The sequence below is a fragment of the Sinocyclocheilus anshuiensis genome, unplaced genomic scaffold (genome assembly GCF_001515605.1).
Source record: "Sinocyclocheilus anshuiensis isolate Anshui unplaced genomic scaffold, SAMN03320099.WGS_v1.1 scaffold385, whole genome shotgun sequence".
NCBI classification, from domain to species: Eukaryota; Metazoa; Chordata; class Actinopteri; order Cypriniformes; family Cyprinidae; genus Sinocyclocheilus; species Sinocyclocheilus anshuiensis.
The window spans coordinates 378,412-387,297 of record NW_015539876.1 but is presented as its reverse complement, the minus strand read 5'-3'; the positions used below and the strand labels follow the sequence as shown (position 1 = coordinate 387,297).

The following is an 8,886-nucleotide window of genomic DNA, read 5'->3' as shown; positions in this document are numbered from 1 at the left end:
TGCAGACTTAAGGCGAGCAGAGGCAGCAGCGGAGCTGGAGCTCTTAGGCAGGAAATGTCGCATAGCTTGGGATGATTTCTGTGCCTCCGTGAAGCGCTCGGCGAATCCTTCGACCGCCGGACCGAAGAGACCCTTGGGAGAGACTGGAGCATCGAGGAAGGGGATCTTATCCGCGTCCTTGATCTCTGTTAGTGTCAGCCACAGATGGAGCTCGAGCACCACAAGGCTGGCGGGGTCCTGAGCGGTGGTCTTGGTGGTCCGCAGAGCCAGGTCGGTTGCTCTCCTCAGCTCCCTGAGGGTCGCGGGGTCTTCTCTGGAAATACTTCTCTGGGGCGAGAGTGAGACACGCGGGATCTGGGCCGACATGAGCTCGCTCGCAGCCGGTCGCTCGAGCCCTCTGCCCTGCTGTTTTTTCCTCACAGGTCCCTGGGAGGAAGAAAATGGGAGGGCGCGAGGGGCAGAGCCGCTCTCTGAAAAGAAAGCGATCTGTGAGCGGAGCGTCGTGGTTTTCATTCGCTCCAAGAGCGCTCCACCACCGCTCCATCACGAGCACAATTCATGCCAACAGCTCGTAATATAACTGCACATTTAGCAAGAATTCACGTTAAACATATTTAGCTAGCTTGAAAGAGAAGGATCACTCAAATCAGAAAGAATGTGAAGGATGTTGACGGCAATGGACATAGCGGGAAGTTATAGGGTAGTTATTAAGGAATTTGTTTGTTCCCTCTAGATACTGAATATTTTCAGGTGAAATCATGACTTAAACAGGTACAACACTTATTCACATGCAATCGCTCTCTCAATAATGCATTCAAACAAATGTAATCTTATACAGTGCTACTTCATCTGCATCCGATTTCGAATGAGCAAAAATCTGTAAGAAATGCAGCGATCCGTAGGTAAAATAGCTAACTGACGAAAACGTAGCCTACTGTTATTTTCATCACAAACAAAATTTGCACTGCAAAAAGCATCAATAGCCTACCTTTTAATGCTGACAACCATGTTATTAGCTTGTCATGTGGTAGGAAAAAAGTTTGCACACTAGTGTTCCAATAATCCACTTTGAAACGCTCCTGACATTTTATTTATTTTATTTTTTTCTTTTAATATACGTTATGAACAGAACTGTGATATTTCAAACATACTGAAATACTTTAGCCGCGGAGCGAAGGTGGAGCGGTGTTTCTGATATCAGTGAGCGAGGAGTGGAGCGGGAAATGGTGAACCTGGAGCAGAGCTGGAGCGGAGTGATTATTAAATGCTCAGAGTGCGGAGGGGAAATTGTTGCCGCTCCACTCCACTCACATACTCTGGCGGAGAGAGGCGAGACTGAAGTTCTCGCAGTGAGAACAAATAGTTCCCGTGAGCGCAGCTTCCGCATGGGATATCCCCAAGCAGGAAACGCACTCCGTGTGGCCATCATTGGCGTGCAGGGGAGACCCGCACGAACCGCAGTAACGACGTGGCATTTGTAGCCTTATGTGCGCTTATGTAGCCAGATGCCCCGCCCATTCTGGCTGGCTTTGGCGGGCTTCGTTGCCATAGGCTCGTGCAGCTCCGCTGCCTAGCCATTGGTTCGTTTTTAATACTGCACGAACCAATGGCCGTATAGCAAGACGCAGTACAAGTGTAGTATCGAAAGGGAACTTGAAAAAATTTAAAGAGAACAACCACAAACATCTTGACATTTCCTTCCAGCTATCTTGCCTATTGGGTCTCCACTGCAAGTGCATTACTTTAAACACATGTTATTTTCTTTTTTACAAACTGAGGAACAAGTCAAAATTCTATTCTCTGGTAATTCTCTGCAGGCCACAGAATGGTCTAACCTAGAATGGTCTTTTTAGACATATTTAGACATACATAGGTGAAATATGCTTTGAGTTGAATTACTGAAATAAATGAACTTTTCCACGACATTCTAATTTATTGAGATGTACCTGTATGTACTTTTTACTCCTTACAGTTTCCTTTAGACATACAAAGTATAATTTTCAATGCATACAATAATATATATATTTTTATTTTATTTTAATATATTTATTTATATATTTTATAAACAATCTAATGTATTCAGCTTCTATGGTACAGATTAAACAAAATTGACAAAATAATACTTCAGTATTACATAGAATTATCCAAGTACTTTACCCTCTGCTGCAAGAAAGTGCAAGAAACTTGAAATTAGACCACTGACACTGACCCACTGTTACATTCTGTTTTGAAAATAGTTTTTCTCTTGTACCTTTCATACAGTGTTGTTATGACCTTGTCAAAAGCTTGTGGGTCTTAAAAACTTACTTGTTGTCATCTGGTGGTCTTGTCGGGGTGATTCTTATTTGAATAGACAAGACTGACAGTAGTTTGTGTTCAGCAACAAAATTTTGCTATTTTGACTTTTTAGCTTGCAATGATGAAAAGTAGTGAATAAAAACATTTTCAGCAAAGACACTGAAAATCGTTTCAGTTTCATATTTCAGAGTCAAGGAAATGCTTCGTGATTTTTTATTTCAAGTGTCTAAGAAAATAATTGTGCACATCCTGTGTGCTCAAGTGCCATAATTATAGAAAGCAACTGATATTTATAAAATAGTAAAAAAATAAATAAATAAATAAAAAATAACAAATAACATTTATTTAAAAATGGCTTACCTCAAAGTGTAAAGTATTTTCCCATCGTTCCATATTCTAAGGAGCTGATTTGGTGTAGTAATCCAATGTGAATCTGCATTCTTGGAATTTCTGAAGATTGTGTCCGGTAGCCAAATGAGTCCAACCATATTACTGTTCAAAGTCAAAATTTTCATAGTGCTGTTATATCTGAGCCGGCTGTCCGTCCACGTTTGCGCAAAAATTATGTCAATCTGGTACTCCTGTGGAGGGGGGGAAAAATCATGTATCAACAAGGTGTAGCTACAATAGCGGTCACTTCTGAACCATAAATACCTGTGTAGCTATTATTGTTTATTGATATTTAATATATAACCCATTATAATAAATACTGGCCTTAATTTGGTCTTCTTTAGCACTCTTAACACAATTCCACTGTGATTTATTCCTAAACAGTTCTGATGAGTTTCCACAGAGCCTTACAGCAGCAGCCACAATTCATAGAATCAGCCCTTAAATTAATGCCAGAATTATTCAGTATTCAGTGATGGAGTGCCGCCGATCCCACTGTGGTTTGGATGGAGGTCAAAGTCAGCTTTGAGATACTTTAACAAGGATTATGAGGTTCTGGCACTGTAGAAGCTGGCAGCATGGGGATGTGGGGAGAGACACATAATCACACCTCATGGTCCGCAAACTTTCAGGGAATTCTTTGGCTTTATACTGTAAGCCATCCTAGCAGTTCTACAGATGCCCCCGAAGGCTGGTGGATACTTACATACAGTACATGATTAAATATTCTATCTGACCCATGCAACCTGTGAGGAAAAATGCTTATCACATTATGGTTAACGGCCATATTTCATATCATATATTTTTAGTAGTGTGTTTGGGGGGCAGGAGGTCTTGATTTAATGTGCAGGAGACATTTAGAGGACAGATCCTTTTAACACAGCTGAAAGGGACGAAGCAACAACAATTAAACAAAAAGCGAGTGAGGCCAGAGTTTGTTAAAAGCTCAACAGCTGTTTCATTAATGCTCTTTGTCATTACAGTCTGAATTAGCCTCCAAAAAGGGGTAATTTTGAAATCAGATTATACCCTTAATACATTAATTATGGTACATTGAATCTTATGCTTGGGGGAAAAAAATCCCTGGAGGTCATTTATTTATTTATTTATTTTTTGGTTTTTACTGTCAGAGCGAATGCTGATAATGGGGTTCACCTAATGGAGGATATGCATTTAATATGAAGTCTCACCGAATGTTATTTAGGTGTAAACGTTTCCTGGGTTATATATTGGTAAATATAACCATAACGCAGAATTTCTGACAGAACTTGAATGCAGAAGTTTGACAGGGTCTCTGAGGTGTAAGTAAGAGTCACTTCATCTGAAATGGTGCATAAATAGCTCAGAATCAGTTTCCATTTCAAACATTTGCTACAATTAGAACTAATCTGTGGAAACAGTCCAAACAAAATTTGTGCCTATACAGCAGCATGTGTATGTGAAAAAGACCTGTCTTCTTCGGAGTGATTTGAGGTAGGAAGACTAATGGCCTCATTATCTATTCCAGCTTTGATGTCTGAATCCAGCCCTATAAACGTCCAGCTAATTTACTTTAGCCGTTTCAACCAGCCAGCCTTTAAGTGCACTGACCCCACTAAAGTCTGCACAAACCTCCACACAGAACTGATCAATGTGACCTGCGCTAACTCAGTAAATGATCCACGAGCAAGATAAATGTGGGCATCTGTGCACTGCATGACACAGACTTCCTTAAAATGTCACCGTATTGTATACCAAACTCAAAGGGATGACTTTATATTTGTTTGAATACATTCAAAAAGAGCTCTGAATTTCTTAATGCTTTCAAACTGGGGTTAGCAGACCCCCAAGGGGTCAAAAGATGGTGTGTGTGTGTGTGTGTGTGTGTGTGTGTGTGTGTGGGGGGGGGGATGTTTTACAGAAAAAAAGGTAAATAAAAATGCAATAAATTGTTACACTTTATTTTAAGGTGTCCTTTACAGTGCAATTATACATTTAAGTACTGAGTAATATTAATTAACTACGTGTACTTACTATAAGGTTAGGGTTAGGATTATAGTTTGGCTTAGGGTTACTTGCAATGTGCATAATTAATTGTTGTTATAATAGTAAGTACATGTGACATATGTAACAAGGACACCTTAAAATAAAGTGTTACCCAATAAATAAACATTCACAATAATGTTAATATTTTGATATTTAATATTTTTTGTTACATTTCATTCTAATTTTTTAAAGAAAATAATCATGAGATTATTATTGTATTCTATTAAAAGACATTTCTTATTTCTCTGAACATGCAATGTACATACTTAAAAAAAAAGAGTTTGTATTTCTACTGTATCTTTTGAGAGAGTTTCTCATCACGTTTGTTGCCTTCAGTTTGTTCACTGGGGGCGGTAAGGCACTACTTTGGAACAGTATTTATTGTGAAAAGTGCTATAAAATGATTCTCTTCGGGTTTATAATCTAACATTGCTCTAAGAGTTTGTAGAAAAAAGATACACTGCCAACTTAATACAAGTGTTTTTGGCTTTAGGACAATGTTAGGACAGCCAATTATTTTATTTTGCAAACAACACGCGTTTTAATTAACATAGTTACTATTTCACACATAGTACAAATGAGGTTATATTCATCAACATGCATTTGCATTGCAAAAATATGAGTCTATATTCCATTATATTTTATGAATGGGGTGGATTATTATATTTAGGGGACCTTGACATCAAAAACTTTGAAAACTTGTCTTAGTGGCTCCTCCTCCAATCTAAACTGATTGTCCCACTTCATAATTAATGGAGCTTGTCACCCTCCAACCCCACGTACCTGCAACGGCCTGACAGTCATTTGACCTTTTGCTATCTCTCCCCAAAGGTGGGTCTCTTCATTATAATACCAGTCTCATTCATCACAAGTCAGTGGGCATAATTGTGACCTTTTGTTCTAGAAGCCAAAGGGAGTTCAGAGGTAGGCAGAAAAGAATACCACTTCAGGTCTAATCGCCGTCCAAGTGAAAATGTGTTGAGCGTCAGAATAAGCAGAACTATTGTTACATCTGGACAAGAACACTGCACAGATGGTAAACAATAGAGGGAGAGTCTGTTGGTTCAAGGATGCCTAAAGACAAACTGTTGCCATTTTATAAGCCACAAAGTAAAATGAAGCATTAACTTTGCTCTTTTGACTAGAAAGATTATGAATGATCCCATATAACGAAATGAGTGCAAACATTTTCTTGTTGTTTGAGACTTCCAGACTGTCACAGTCTGTGTGCTGCTAGACAATCTGTTATATTAATTCGGTTTTGGAGTGCTGCTTCAAAGCTGTGGGCAAGCATCAAACGCTGAATAAAAACCCGAATGTTTTACAGTATTGAGTGTGCACTCTAAATCACAAAGCTGATGCCGATGTGGGAGAGATTCACTGAAGAAGCTTTACTGGTGTGATAAACAAGGAATTACGTCGCCAAAACATTAGTAAACACGACACACACAATAAAAATACTGTATATCAAATACAAAACAAAGTTACTGTACTATGATGTATATATGTGTGTAAACATGCAGTATGCCATTGCAAAATGGATGGTGGAATGTAGCAACACGTTTGTTTGTGTCCCACTGGATGTCCTTATCGCAAGGAAAGCCCTCGCATACCTTATTAGGTCGCACATTTACTCAGCAGGTTTGGCAGTTTGTGAATTTCAATTGGAATAATTTTGTTATTAACAGTCTGCCATAGTTTGACTCCATCAGACTTGTTTTTGTTTGGATAATCCATCAGGACTGCTGTAGAAATGGTAATGTGTGGAGAATGCATATAAAACCAAGGTTCTTGCTTTGTGGTACACTGCAACGGGAAGACTAATTTAATGAATAAGAAATGAAACAACTAATTCTCCCTTTCCTTAGAGGTCCTGACAGACACATTTATGTCAGTGGTTGTATGCCAACACATTCATTAGCTGTTGGCTTTGTTGTAGAGGTTGATTCAAAGGATAATAACCATTGTTGTACAATTGCATTTCAGTAAGAACAGCTACTATTGCTATAGATCTACTATTGCTGTGTGCTATTATTATTTTTATTATTATTATTATTATATTATTATTACTTTGTGCTTCACAGAACAAAAAACAGCATACAAGGTTTGGAATGGCATCCGGGTGAGAAAAAAAAAATGGCTGAACTTTCATTTTCATTTTTGTGTGAACTCTTCTTTTAAGCGGGCATCAGAATGGCTTCATTTTTGGGTAGTCCCATAAGGTCCAATAATTTTTATCATAAATGACCACAGTTTCAGTATTGTTAACATAGGTATTCTTAACTGTTCTCCAAAATACATAACCACCCTGGCTTTGTCAATAAAGTGTTGTAACCTCAAGGGACATTTGTTGCACCTGTGTAACCGTCTCCATCAAGCTTCATTCAAAAATATTCTCTGGAAGTATTTCAGAGTGGAAATATTTTCATACGTAATTTCTGAAGGACTAGTAGGAATATCACTCATTACAGTAAATTGTCTGGCCCAGGCTCTTGTGAGTAAGGAGTCATTTTCTGCTTTGGTTCCTGTCGTGTCCACAAATGACCTGCATACAGATTAGTGATTTCCCTGAGCACTGAGCAGAGTGGCTCCCTCAGCTGTTGAGATCAGAATGAGTGGGTTAATTCCACCATGCCGGACAGGCACATCACGCCATCTGTGGTAATGACATATCCCTGCTCCTCTGTCCCACACACACACACACACACACACACACACACACACACACACACACACACACTTTCACCTTTGATTTGTGTGTGAGATTCATCAGGCCCCTTCTCCTCCCATAGCTCTAATTAAATTCCTTGTGCCATTTATCATCTGAGAAAGAGAATATATAAATAAAGGCCTGTTGAATGAATGATAAAACAGGCCAAGGCAGAGTTATGCAAGCTCTGAAATGTTCATGTCCAGAGGGATGGGATGGAGCAGCATTAAATGAATATGGCATTTAGCCATGACACGACCACAGGGGAGCGGCACCGCGGGGAGTCCAGGTCTGAGGTGGTCCAAAGTGTTGCTTGGGAGCACAGAAAAAATGTTTATTGTTTGGTGCAAATTTTATTAGGATATGCTATTCTGTGTTACCATCCTTCATGTAATTAATTAATACGGTAGTATGTACATTCAGTGAACAAAATCTTTTTGAAGTATTTTATATACATATACTGTATACCTTACAGTGTTTCCCCTGCCATTATATTAGGGGGGCGGCCCGCCCCCTCCCGAAGGTCAAAGTAATTTTATTTAATTATATTTTCTCCATAGCGCCAGATCACAACAGAAGTCATTTAAAGTTACCTTTCCGATAGAACAGGTCTATACCTTGTTCTTTTATTAAACAAACTAAATAGCCTTATGTTATTTATCATATTTACACGATGGCATGTCATTTTGGTCTCTACTTTATGGTGCGCTCTCTGTATCGCGCACAGCGGAGTTCCGCCCCGATGCGTGCGCCCACACACACACACACACACTCACATGTGCGTGCACACACAGGTGAGGACTCTCTCACTCCCACTAGTATTTGTAAATACTAAGCCGCAAAACGACTATTTAAATATGAATTCTTCGTGTCTCTGTGTTAATGAATGGCGCAGACGTGTGGTTTTGTTTACCACTTGTACTGAAGCGCGCGTGACGCTTGTGGTGATTTTAGCGTCTGCCATCTCACTAAATGAGGACATTAATACATGAACAACAATCTCCAGAACTGCTCTGAGAGTCACTTCATGAGCATTTGACCGTTTCATTTGAGTAAAACTATCCTCATATCATATACACACAGAAATGTAAAGGTATTCACGGCAACCCGTCAAAATAAAAGTTCGGTTTAACTAGAAGACATTGGGGCAGAAATATATTACTATTGTTCAGTAGAATGTATGTAATAGGCTGCTACTAAAATTAAAACTTTATTTTTAAGGAATAATCATACAATATTTATTCAATGTTTTAATTGTAAGATTAAATCCCTTTTATTTTTCAAAAAAGAAAATGTGTTTAATTTTCATTAATTAAAAGATAACTTAAATTACAGTTGTATGCCTTAAAAATGTAAATACACAACACAGAATTTCCGAGGAAAAATCATTAGGCTATTGTAATAATAAATGAAACTCGTTTTTATGCTTTCAAATAATTAGACATGTTAAAATACAGAATTTG

At 38.7% G+C, this 8,886-nt stretch overlaps 1 pseudogene; it reads right to left on the bottom strand.

Moving 5' to 3' along the window:
- The window catches only part of LOC107685290 (gamma-aminobutyric acid receptor subunit gamma-3-like), a 129,421-nt pseudogene that overhangs the window by 37,453 nt on the left and 83,082 nt on the right, over positions 1-8,886 (bottom strand).